The following is a 9,798-nucleotide window of genomic DNA, read 5'->3' on the forward strand; positions in this document are numbered from 1 at the left end:
CAGGGGGCTGCAGCATAGATTTGAGGTGAGAAGCAGATACAGTAAGAAATAATAATGCTATAATGTACATCTGAGCCAGAGAGAAGAAGGGAGAGAAAGGCCATGAGAAATCAGGGAAGCTTCTCTGTTGATGCCAAATAACACTGAGCTTGGGGAAAAGGGGAAGTGAAGGCCCTGCCAGGCATGGGATGGGATGGGATGGGGCTGGACTGTGGTCCAGTTGAAGAAGAGAGAGCAGACGCTTGAAACAGGAAAGAATTGGCACTCAACCTTACTGAGTTCTGGTGCCTTGTTCTATCTGGAGAGGAACATGGGGTAAACAGGGCTGCATGTCATGGTTAGAGGAAAAAAGGAGATTTTAAAATGAGCACTGAACTGGGCAAATGATTAATGATCCAGCAATGTCACGGGGAGTGGAATGTCAGAAGGCAGTGCCCCAGCCCTCCACCCTGCCCTTTAGTTCTAGTATTCTCTATGTAGGGGTTAGAAAATTATAGCTGGGCTCTTGCACAATATCTTTTGCAGCAGTGGACCAAGCTAGGAAAATAACAGATCAGGGTAATACCTGATGTCACTCCGCTGAATACGACAGACTGCTGCCAGAAATGACTAGGCCTAAGCTCCGGCTGCAAGAGCTTATTTAAGTTATGCCAGTTACATTTTGCCAGGGACCCTGGAGGGCAGCACATCAGCATGGACCACTAGCTCACATGCAACTGGAGATGACAGAACACATGTTGTTGAGAGCCTCTCTCTCCTTTATATGGCACCATAGCTTCTTCACCTTCCACTGAACAGAGACTGTGGCTTAACAGTTGTGCAAAAGATGGTGCCTCTAGGAGTGCAGGACTCCTCTGCTACCTCTTGTCTGCAAGAGCCTCAGGGAGGAATACAACACCTGCCAGAGGATTCACCCTGGCAATGAGTATGTTGATCATGAGAGCCACTCGTATCCCTTATACAGGAGACTCTTGCAACTTCCAGTCTATCCCTTCCAGTTGCTGGTACCTATTCCCTCATTACCTGTGAGGCACCACAGCATGCATTTGCTACCTTTTGTGAATCACCTGGCAAAGTTTCTCTTTTGATTATTCCTTCAATCATCTTCACACTTTCGTTCATGTTGTCATTTATGCCTGGACATAGCATTGTCCCTCCTCCCCCCCTACAGCCACCATTTCCCTATAAACATAAAGTATTCCTCTTCTCAAAAATACGCTTTGTATTTGTTCTTCCATCCTGTTCCATGATGTCCAACCTTGTGTCCTCTAAGAGCTCCTGTGTCCTGTTTTTATAGCTCATCTATTTGTACTTGTACGGAGGCATTCCATTAGTAAGAATGTGGAATCATAATCTATGCATATAATTCAGCCATGCAAAATAAATACATCGTGACATCATGCCACAATATTTACGTTGTCATGGATTGACAGCACATCATTACACATTGACATGTCACCAAGCCCAAAATAGCTTCAGGATTTTATTTAATTTCCTGCACATCACAGGACAAACCCATGAAAACTGAAACTGTTCTCAAGTGTTGGGATTGGCTAGGAACATGTATTGTGATGTTACAATCACTCCTGTGCCAACAGATTCTAATGTTCCAGATCCGTGATTATGCAAGCCTCATCGGAAAGAACCAGGCTGAGAGCAGAATGTCTTTCTTGACTCAGAAACATCTGATACACTCCAACAGCAAAGAGATGCCAGGTAATGAGGAACAAGAATCTTGGCAATGATTCTGATCCTATTTATGGCAATGCATCTTCCCTGTGCTCAAGTTTGTTCATTCATCTTGTGTCCATTATACCAACATAATCAAACCAGTGATGACTATTTGCAGACACAAAGCCCTTGCAGTCACTAAAGGGTTAAATTGATCAGCTGCATGCACCTCTTCCAACAGGTGACACTGAAGCAGGTGAGGTACATCTGCTTTGCCATTGATGCCATTTGTGTTTTGGACCTCATCAATCAATTTCTTAAGTGTAGAGCAAGTGATACCCATGCGAAGGTCGTTCATGCATTGCCAGTCTGCCCAAAGTTCTGTCCCTCATTGGGGAATTTCCGCTGGTCCATCTTAGCAACTACTGATGTTGTTTGCAGTTGAGTGTACCACAGTTCCAGCCACAAACATTTCAGAGGTGAGCTGAGAGGTTCAATTATGGTAATATAGCTCTGAAGAGACTTAAGTCACCTGTCAGCAAGCATATAATGGTAGAACTGATGCCTTGAATACATGGTCTGCATGTACTGTGTATACAATTTACCACAGTCCTTCTAGTATCTGGAGCTGCAGTACCAGTCAATAGATAAAGGCTGCCAACGCTGGTTGGTTAGAGGCAGTCAGTGATGCTTCTGCAGCATTCTTTCAGCACTGTGTCAGTCCTTTCTGCATTCATTGACCTGTTCCATAGTGACCTCACATGCTCCACTGCAGAATAACAAAATGCCAGTGTGGTTAGCCTAAGAGGCATTCCCTCTCCACTTGAGGTTGACCAATTTCTAGGTGAGGTACCTTGTGAACTCACAATCACCTTGGCTTTCTTGAGATGTGTCTTGTAAGTCAAGTATTGCTTGAAAGTCATACTCAAGGTAAACAGGATTGAGCAGTGGGGTGGTCTTCTGTTAGAAATTTTTAGAATATTTAGAAATGTGACACTGAATTCTCCCTTCACATCTATGTTTCTCAAGTGGAGCTCAGATACCTGAGGCTTAGTCCAGTTGTCTCATAGTTGCTTTTTCTCAGGGTACATCAGTAGCATTAAGGTGGCTATCTGGATTATTTTGACTTGGCAAAGGTCCTTGCTTTGAGCTCTTACACTGAAGTCCTCTACAAAAATGAAACTTATCTTGGTCCCTGACACCCAGGTGACGTGGACTGATCAGCGGTATATTATAACCAGTAACGGGCCAACATACTGCCTTGTGAAAGGTCATTCTTTGTCAGCACCAGTGACTTTACTTTCTATCCTGTTCTACAAAGAGAATTTGAAAGAGCTCAGTGAAATGCAAATCTTGAATCATCTGCAGCGATTTGTTCAATGGCCTTTGATGATGGATTGTATCATATACTGCCAATAGGCCTAAAAATTCAGCTCCCATGACTTTTTGCAAAACCAACTTCAATATATTGGGTAAAACTGCGCAGCTGGTTTGTGTATGATTTCTCTGAATAGAATCCAGCTTGCTCTGGGATCAACATCTTGTTGACATGTAGTGTGATGCAGGTTAGTATGAGCCTTTCCAAATGCTTGTAGACATGGCATTAGAGAAGACAGATCAGAAACTCTTGGTTTCCACTGGATTTTTATGCAGTTTGAGGAGTGCCGTTATTCAGATTTGTCACCACAGCTTTGGAATGTCATGGATAGCCACAGAGAAGTTATATAAATGAAGTAACTGGTCCCAGGTTTTTGATCTGAAGTGTTTTTGCTTGTTCCTTCCAGATGTTGCTCAGGCCTGCTGTTTTATTCTTCTTCAGTGAATTGTTACCAGCTTCATTATCTGCCATTGTGAATGGTTTGGTGAGCCTGGGATTATGTGGGTCCTAGTAGTGAATATGGCCAAGTTTTGGTGGTCTGTTTAGTGCAGTTTGTTCAAGACCAACTGGTGAGTGCTTGGTTTACTGTGATGTTATGATGTTACTTGTTTGAGCTCAGTGATTTGCAGCAATATAAATGGGATCTAAACAGGGTACTTACCATTATAGTTATCTGTAAAGAGTCTAGGAGGCTCTGTACTAGGCCATGTCTGGGGAGGTTTATAAGCTGTTGGCTGAACTCACAAGGCTTGCTCTTCCTCCTTGAGGCTTCTTTACAATGAAGAAATGAAACACCTGGAAATGTAGCTGAAATGTGGAAGAGGAGGTACCCTACCTGTCTTCTTGCTGCTACATAAAGGAGCCGGGAGTAAACAGTGGTACCTTTCTCCTTGCCCTTTTCAGAGAAGGAACAAAGTGGCTAGGGAACAGGAGGTGCGGGGAAGGGGGGAACAGAGCAATTGGGATGTGGAGGTGAAGCTAAAAGCAAAATGTTGATTGAAACTTCAGAAAGAATTCCAGAAAGAATAACATGTTCATCACATTAAAGACAGTTAAATACCCAAAAGTGATTTCCTGGTTATTGTAGCTGAGGTATTTGCATGATTGTGAGTGGGAGGAGAGATGGCTTGGATCAGTGTGAATGGGAAGTGAGGCAGTTTATGTTAGGTGTCCACAAGCTCATCTCTTTGCAGAGATGAGTCCTGCATTAGAAGAACCCTTTATTCAGTGCCCTGCTGTGGGCACTGAACAGATCAAAATATTTGAAACTGGCCAGCCAATGGGAACTGTCAGTATGGGCTCATGATTCAATTTGTTATTACAGGACGAACTTGCTTCAGATGTCCAGCAAAGGATAAAAACCACTGGAAGGGTCCACTAGATCAGGCATCTGCCCCTAAAGATTTGGAAACCCTTTGGGAGCAAGCTAGGGCTGGTCAGTTGTTCTTAATACACGTAGCATCAGAAGTGGTGGTGTAGGGATTGGAATCTGTAGGGGAAATGCTGGAGTGAAGGGATCCAGCTAATGCGTCTGTCTATCAGATTAGTCTGTCAAAAAATCAAACCACTTCCATCACTGTCCAAGAAGAGAGACTCACTTCCTGCTTAATGTGATCGCAGCCCTGCTGTTGCCACTCCAGGGAGAGGAGGCCACTGCCACTGCAGCGTGCAGCAGGCTGTGAGTTTAAAATCCTATTAGGCAGAGACTAACAGTTGCAAAAAGAAAGCAGGTATCCCCTAGTGGGGATTTAAAGATGTTTAGACATAATTGGATTTTCCAAGCAGATGTCATTATTGTTAAACAGTTGCCCACTTGATATGTTCAAGTTGTTGGCGGTAATTGCTAAAATTAGCAGGTCTGTGCAGAGCAAAGGTCAGTCGGTTAATATTGTGATTTAGTATTTTATGAAGTAATTCCAAATGCTTTTATGTATGTTTTTGTTTTTGCAGCCTAAGCCCACATTAAAGTAGTTGTGGGCCTGTTAATAAAATAATGACTCAGCCTCTCTGTGCAGACAGGAGACTTGTCTTGGCCGCTGTTGTTAGTTTTGTGTTTTTCATGGAGTCTCTGCTTGCTAAGAGCTCTTGTCTTGGGATTCAGTGCTGTATTTCTTGTCAGGAAAGGTTGCTTTGTTTAGGTTGGAAGCTGTCTTGCCAGCTTGGCATTTCCAACTAGAGAAGCCAGTGAAGTCTGGCATGTCATTTGGATAGAGGTAGGCAGGAAACAGGTTTCACTTGGCATGTTAGTACAAGAGCCTGCCTTGTAGCACCTGCGTTCCAGAATGATGGATGGAACAGGGTACATGTGTGACTTCAAGCATAGAAGCTTCTTAATAAAACATCGCTAGTGAGGTTTGGTTCAAAAACTCACTTACTGTACTGGAAGTGGCACCCTCAGACATGCTGCACTGCTCTATGCACATTAATTCCTCACTGGAAGCACTGCATCCAATTACTTGTCTTGCTGGGCATGATCTAATGGGCAGGACTGAGTGACAGTGCCAGCTAGCTCACCTCCAGAGTAGTGTGAAGGTGACTACAAGACTTCTAGTTGTGGAGCTAGTGTGTGTAGAGCAACTTAGTATATTTGAAGGCACTGCTGCCAAGCAATAAGCTTGTGATCTAGACATGGCTGAAATGTACCTTTTTTGAAAGATGATAGATTTCATTAACACAGCAGACCTACAAGAGGAACAATACAAGCAGATACTGTGAGGTAGATTTATGTATAGCAGACGTTCCCCAACTTGCAGGTGACTCTCAGAAAGCTGGCTGGTCCCAGACTGCTGGCTCCTCTTTGTTTACAGCTGCTCAATCTCATTAAGAGAAGCTAAAAAGTCATTAAGCAGCTCCTAATAGTGAGCTTCCCCCATGCAAGCATGCGTTATAGCCACCATCAAGAGATTCTGCCACCCTGAATGGGAATAGAAGTGATCTGCACTCTAAAGACTGGGAAAGAAGATACCCATCATTTCTATGAGGCCTGCTCTATGGCAAAGTATGAGGAATCCTGATCCACAGTATGCAGCGTGTATTATTTTGTTTAAATCCATGCAAACATATGAAAATGTAATAGTCAAGATGCGTCTGAATCTAATGGCTAGATTCAACAAACTCCAAACTTGGTGGGAGTTTGAAGATTCAAAACTAGATCCATCCAGATTTCACAACTTGCTGTTCTGAGCAGAGCTAGTTCAACTCCCAGGTCCAGATTTTTCATCTAGAGCCTAAGTCCATGCTATGCATGGAGGCTCTAGTGGTAAAATTCAGAACAGAGTATGGATTCCTAACAGCTTAAGAGCTTGACCTGATGCTGTAGTTCAGTTTTGCAAGATGTTGCTTTATATTTTGCTTCAATTTGGGAGAGCTCTTAAGAGATTCCAGAACAAGCAGAGATGTGATCAGATCAAAGAGACAGGAAAGAATAGTAAAATAAGTGCTTGTTGTTATAATAAGTGTTTGTGTGGATGAGAGAGAAGAGGGGTAGTAGAGGAATGAATGGGACCTGCAATGGTCTGGGACTGTGCTGGTATTTGGAGTTCTGATGGCTTTATCACAGCCATGAAGTTTGAGTGGTTTATGATAAGAAAACTGAGACAAATGTCCATCACCCCCTTCACATCTTCTGTGGGATGTTCATTATAAATCAAAGGGTTAACACATTTTCACAATAATTCTACAGTAATGAGGTGCAACATAACTCCTTAAGCCAACCTTCTCTTGGTCTGGCCCTAAATCCAACTCTGTGCTAGGCCTCTTCAGCTTTGTTTTGTCTGAATAAAGTCTCATAACTCAGGAGTTGCCTACAGAACAGTTTCACCAGTCATACTGATATAACTTAACTATACTGGCAAGTGAAATCAGCATTTTAGGTTCTATGTGGGCACTCTTATTCTGCTGTGAGTGAAATCTTTTGTTTTGAGCACACTTATTACACTGGAATAAGTGTGTCCATATATATAACTGTAGAACTACTGATTTAAATGCATACTTTAGCTTATATAAATTTCCCATATAAATACATCCTTAGCTTTGCAAGTTCTTAGCCTTTCTGACTTGGATCACCTTCTTCCCTTGTATACATCCACTCAATGCTTTAAGACTCCATCCAGTGACCATCTTCCTCCCAAACCTGAATGCTTCCTGCAGGCTTCTCCGCTCCCAAACAATTAGTCATTGTGCATTCTGACTTTTTCAAGTGAGGAGCATACCCGGGTCTCCAGCATCTGCTTGTGCTCAGCATGATGGACAAACAGTTGTCAAAACTCATAAATCAAATGCACGTAAATAGTTTGACATGACCCACTGAGATCCCTCCCAGAGAATTGTCTTTTCCTAACTGAATAGGTTTTCACTGTCACAATGATTTAGCTCTTTCCATGCTTTTGATCAGTTCACCAGCACTTCACTGGACTTCCTTTGGGATAGCATCATCTCTATACATTGTTGCTGCTTAGCCTTGCAATAGCCCCTGAAGATACCCTTAATGTTTAGAGCCCCTTTATGCTAGGCATTGTACGAGCATATTTATGTCTGAAGATAAAAGCACTAGGAGGAGTGAATTTAAGCAGTCTGAATTTGTCCCTACTTTGTGCGGTCAGATTTGAGGCTCTAGGTGTTGTTTTTCCATCCTAGCTTGGTCCACTGGGCTTGTGATTTACATCTCTTGATGTGCTCTGCTAACCTACTGTCCTCCTTTCCTCCAGCTGAGCAGCATGTTCCCAAATTTCCCATCCTTCCTATTGCTGACATGACTTGCAAAGTCCCTTTCATTATCAGAAAGTTCCATTCCCTTGCTAAGCAAGATCATCTGATTTTTAAATCCTTTGGTGACTCACTTCATGTTCACTTAGGATATGTTTCACCAAGCACTTACTAGTTTTCTGTCTGCATTTAAATCTTAGTGGAGTTTTGGGACTAGACTTCAGGAACTTCTGAACTCTGATTCTGTTGGCCACTAGCTGTGTGTTTTGGGTAAGTCTCTCAACATAAGAACATATGGGATGGGAAAGGGCTTCTTGTTCCATTAAGTCCGGTTCTCAGCATTCACAGCAACCATTTAATCCAGATTTTTATAAATCATATGCTCCAGGTGCTTACATACACTACAAAGAACATTGCAAAATCCACAGCCCCTACCATGCAACATACTACAGGTCAAAAGCAAAGGAGACAAAGGCCCCACCAAAGACTATGCCTCATGCTCAGGAGAATGCAAAACTCCACAAAGTCCCTGCCAGTCAGAGGTGGAGAAACATCCCTTCATGACTTCAGATCTGATGATCGGTTTGACCTTGAGCAACTACATCCCTGTCAAAACTCCTACCATTAGCTGTGGCCAGTGCTTCAGAGAAAGGTGAAAAAAAACAAGAAACAAACAGAAAAAACAGAAGCTTACCTCCCCCAAATGGGAACCTGTAGAGGGTGAAAGACCCTCTGTGTCTTGCTTTACTTATCTGTAAAATGGGGGTACTAATACTTACATGTTCACAAGGAGATTGAATCAGTTAGTTAATATTAATAGACACACGGTACCTAACAAATTAAATGAACTAATCTATTAGCTATGTATTAACTTAGCTTAGTATTAACTAGTTTATATTTCTCTTGTCAGAACCATTACTTTTTTTAAGAAATGGAAGACACCATCCCTTCTAGTGTACTGGTGCTACACCCAATGCATTGACGCTGCTTATGCTAGGGGAATGGGTAGGTTTTTGCAAAGTACTCATAATAGACTGCGGCTGTAGTGTTCAGTCTTCTGGGCCCATGGGCTGAATGAATCATGTGGGCCCAGTGCAAGAGCCACATCCTGTGTATGGGACCTGATTCAGCATGGGGTTGATGCATGGGGTCAGTCCACAGATGCAGTCTGGCATGTTGGCCCAATGCCATGCACCCAATACAGTTACGCATGGACCTCACTGCATGCTGGTATGATCTAACGTGGAGGGCCATGACATCCGGCCTTCAGGGCTTCTCCTGGGTCTAGAACTTTAGTAGCAGGGGAGTGCCAATGAAGTACTGCTCCCCAAGCGCCAAATTTCTAGACTGATGGGGATAGCTATAGGGCAATGACATGGCCTGGTGGGCCAGAGTTTGAGCATTACTGGACTGAGGTAAGAAGCCAGCCTGGTTTGTTGAGTTCCAGATGTGGAATTTTGTGATCACATTGGCTACTAATGACATATCTGTCCCTTACACACACATATTTATCACCCATCTGCTTAATTCAGCACTTTATACATTCAACTCCTTCATCCAGATCTCCAATCTTATAATTTTTAGTAGGCCCCTCCTTCCCCTCTCAAAGATAACTTGTTCTTCCTAATGTTTCTTGCTAACAACTCTCCACTGTCAGTTTTTCCTATTGCAATTATTCTGTTTAATGTCCTGGATGACTCATCAAACCTAGGTTTCTTTTATTATCCATTTTTATAGAGACTTTTCTGTTTTGGTGATTTTTTTTTTTGTAAATGTGAATCTAGTGCATGTTTTACCACCCAGAATGATTGATGTTCTTCACTTAGCCTTGGGGCAGTTTCTGTGCCCATGAAGAGTTCCTTTGTTTCCCTTACAGGTTAGGGAACTCCGCTCTTGCCAGCACAGAGGCGGAAAAGGATTTGGGGGTCATCATTGACTCCAAGATGAACATGGGCCGGCAGTGTGGGGAGGCAGTTAGGAAGGCCAACCGCACCTTGTCATGCATCCACAGATGCATCTCGAGCAGGTCCGAAGAGGTGATCCTC

At 43.0% G+C, this 9,798-nt stretch overlaps 1 long non-coding RNA gene across 1 annotated transcript in view; it reads left to right on the forward strand.

The window, feature by feature from the left end:
- Positions 1–1,912: 1,912 nt before the first annotated feature.
- Positions 1,913–9,798, forward strand: part of LOC109311279 — a 20,409-nt gene continuing 12,523 nt past the window's right edge. Inside the window, exons 1-3 of the long non-coding RNA XR_002101458.1 lie at positions 1,913–2,150; positions 3,456–3,533; positions 4,374–4,484. This is a non-coding gene — a long non-coding RNA (uncharacterized LOC109311279). The remainder of the gene's footprint in view (positions 2,151–3,455; positions 3,534–4,373; positions 4,485–9,798) is intronic.

Source organism: Crocodylus porosus, unplaced genomic scaffold (genome assembly GCF_001723895.1).
Source record: "Crocodylus porosus isolate Cpor-Errol unplaced genomic scaffold, CroPor_comp1, whole genome shotgun sequence".
In the NCBI taxonomy this organism is placed as follows: domain Eukaryota; kingdom Metazoa; phylum Chordata; order Crocodylia; family Crocodylidae; genus Crocodylus; species Crocodylus porosus.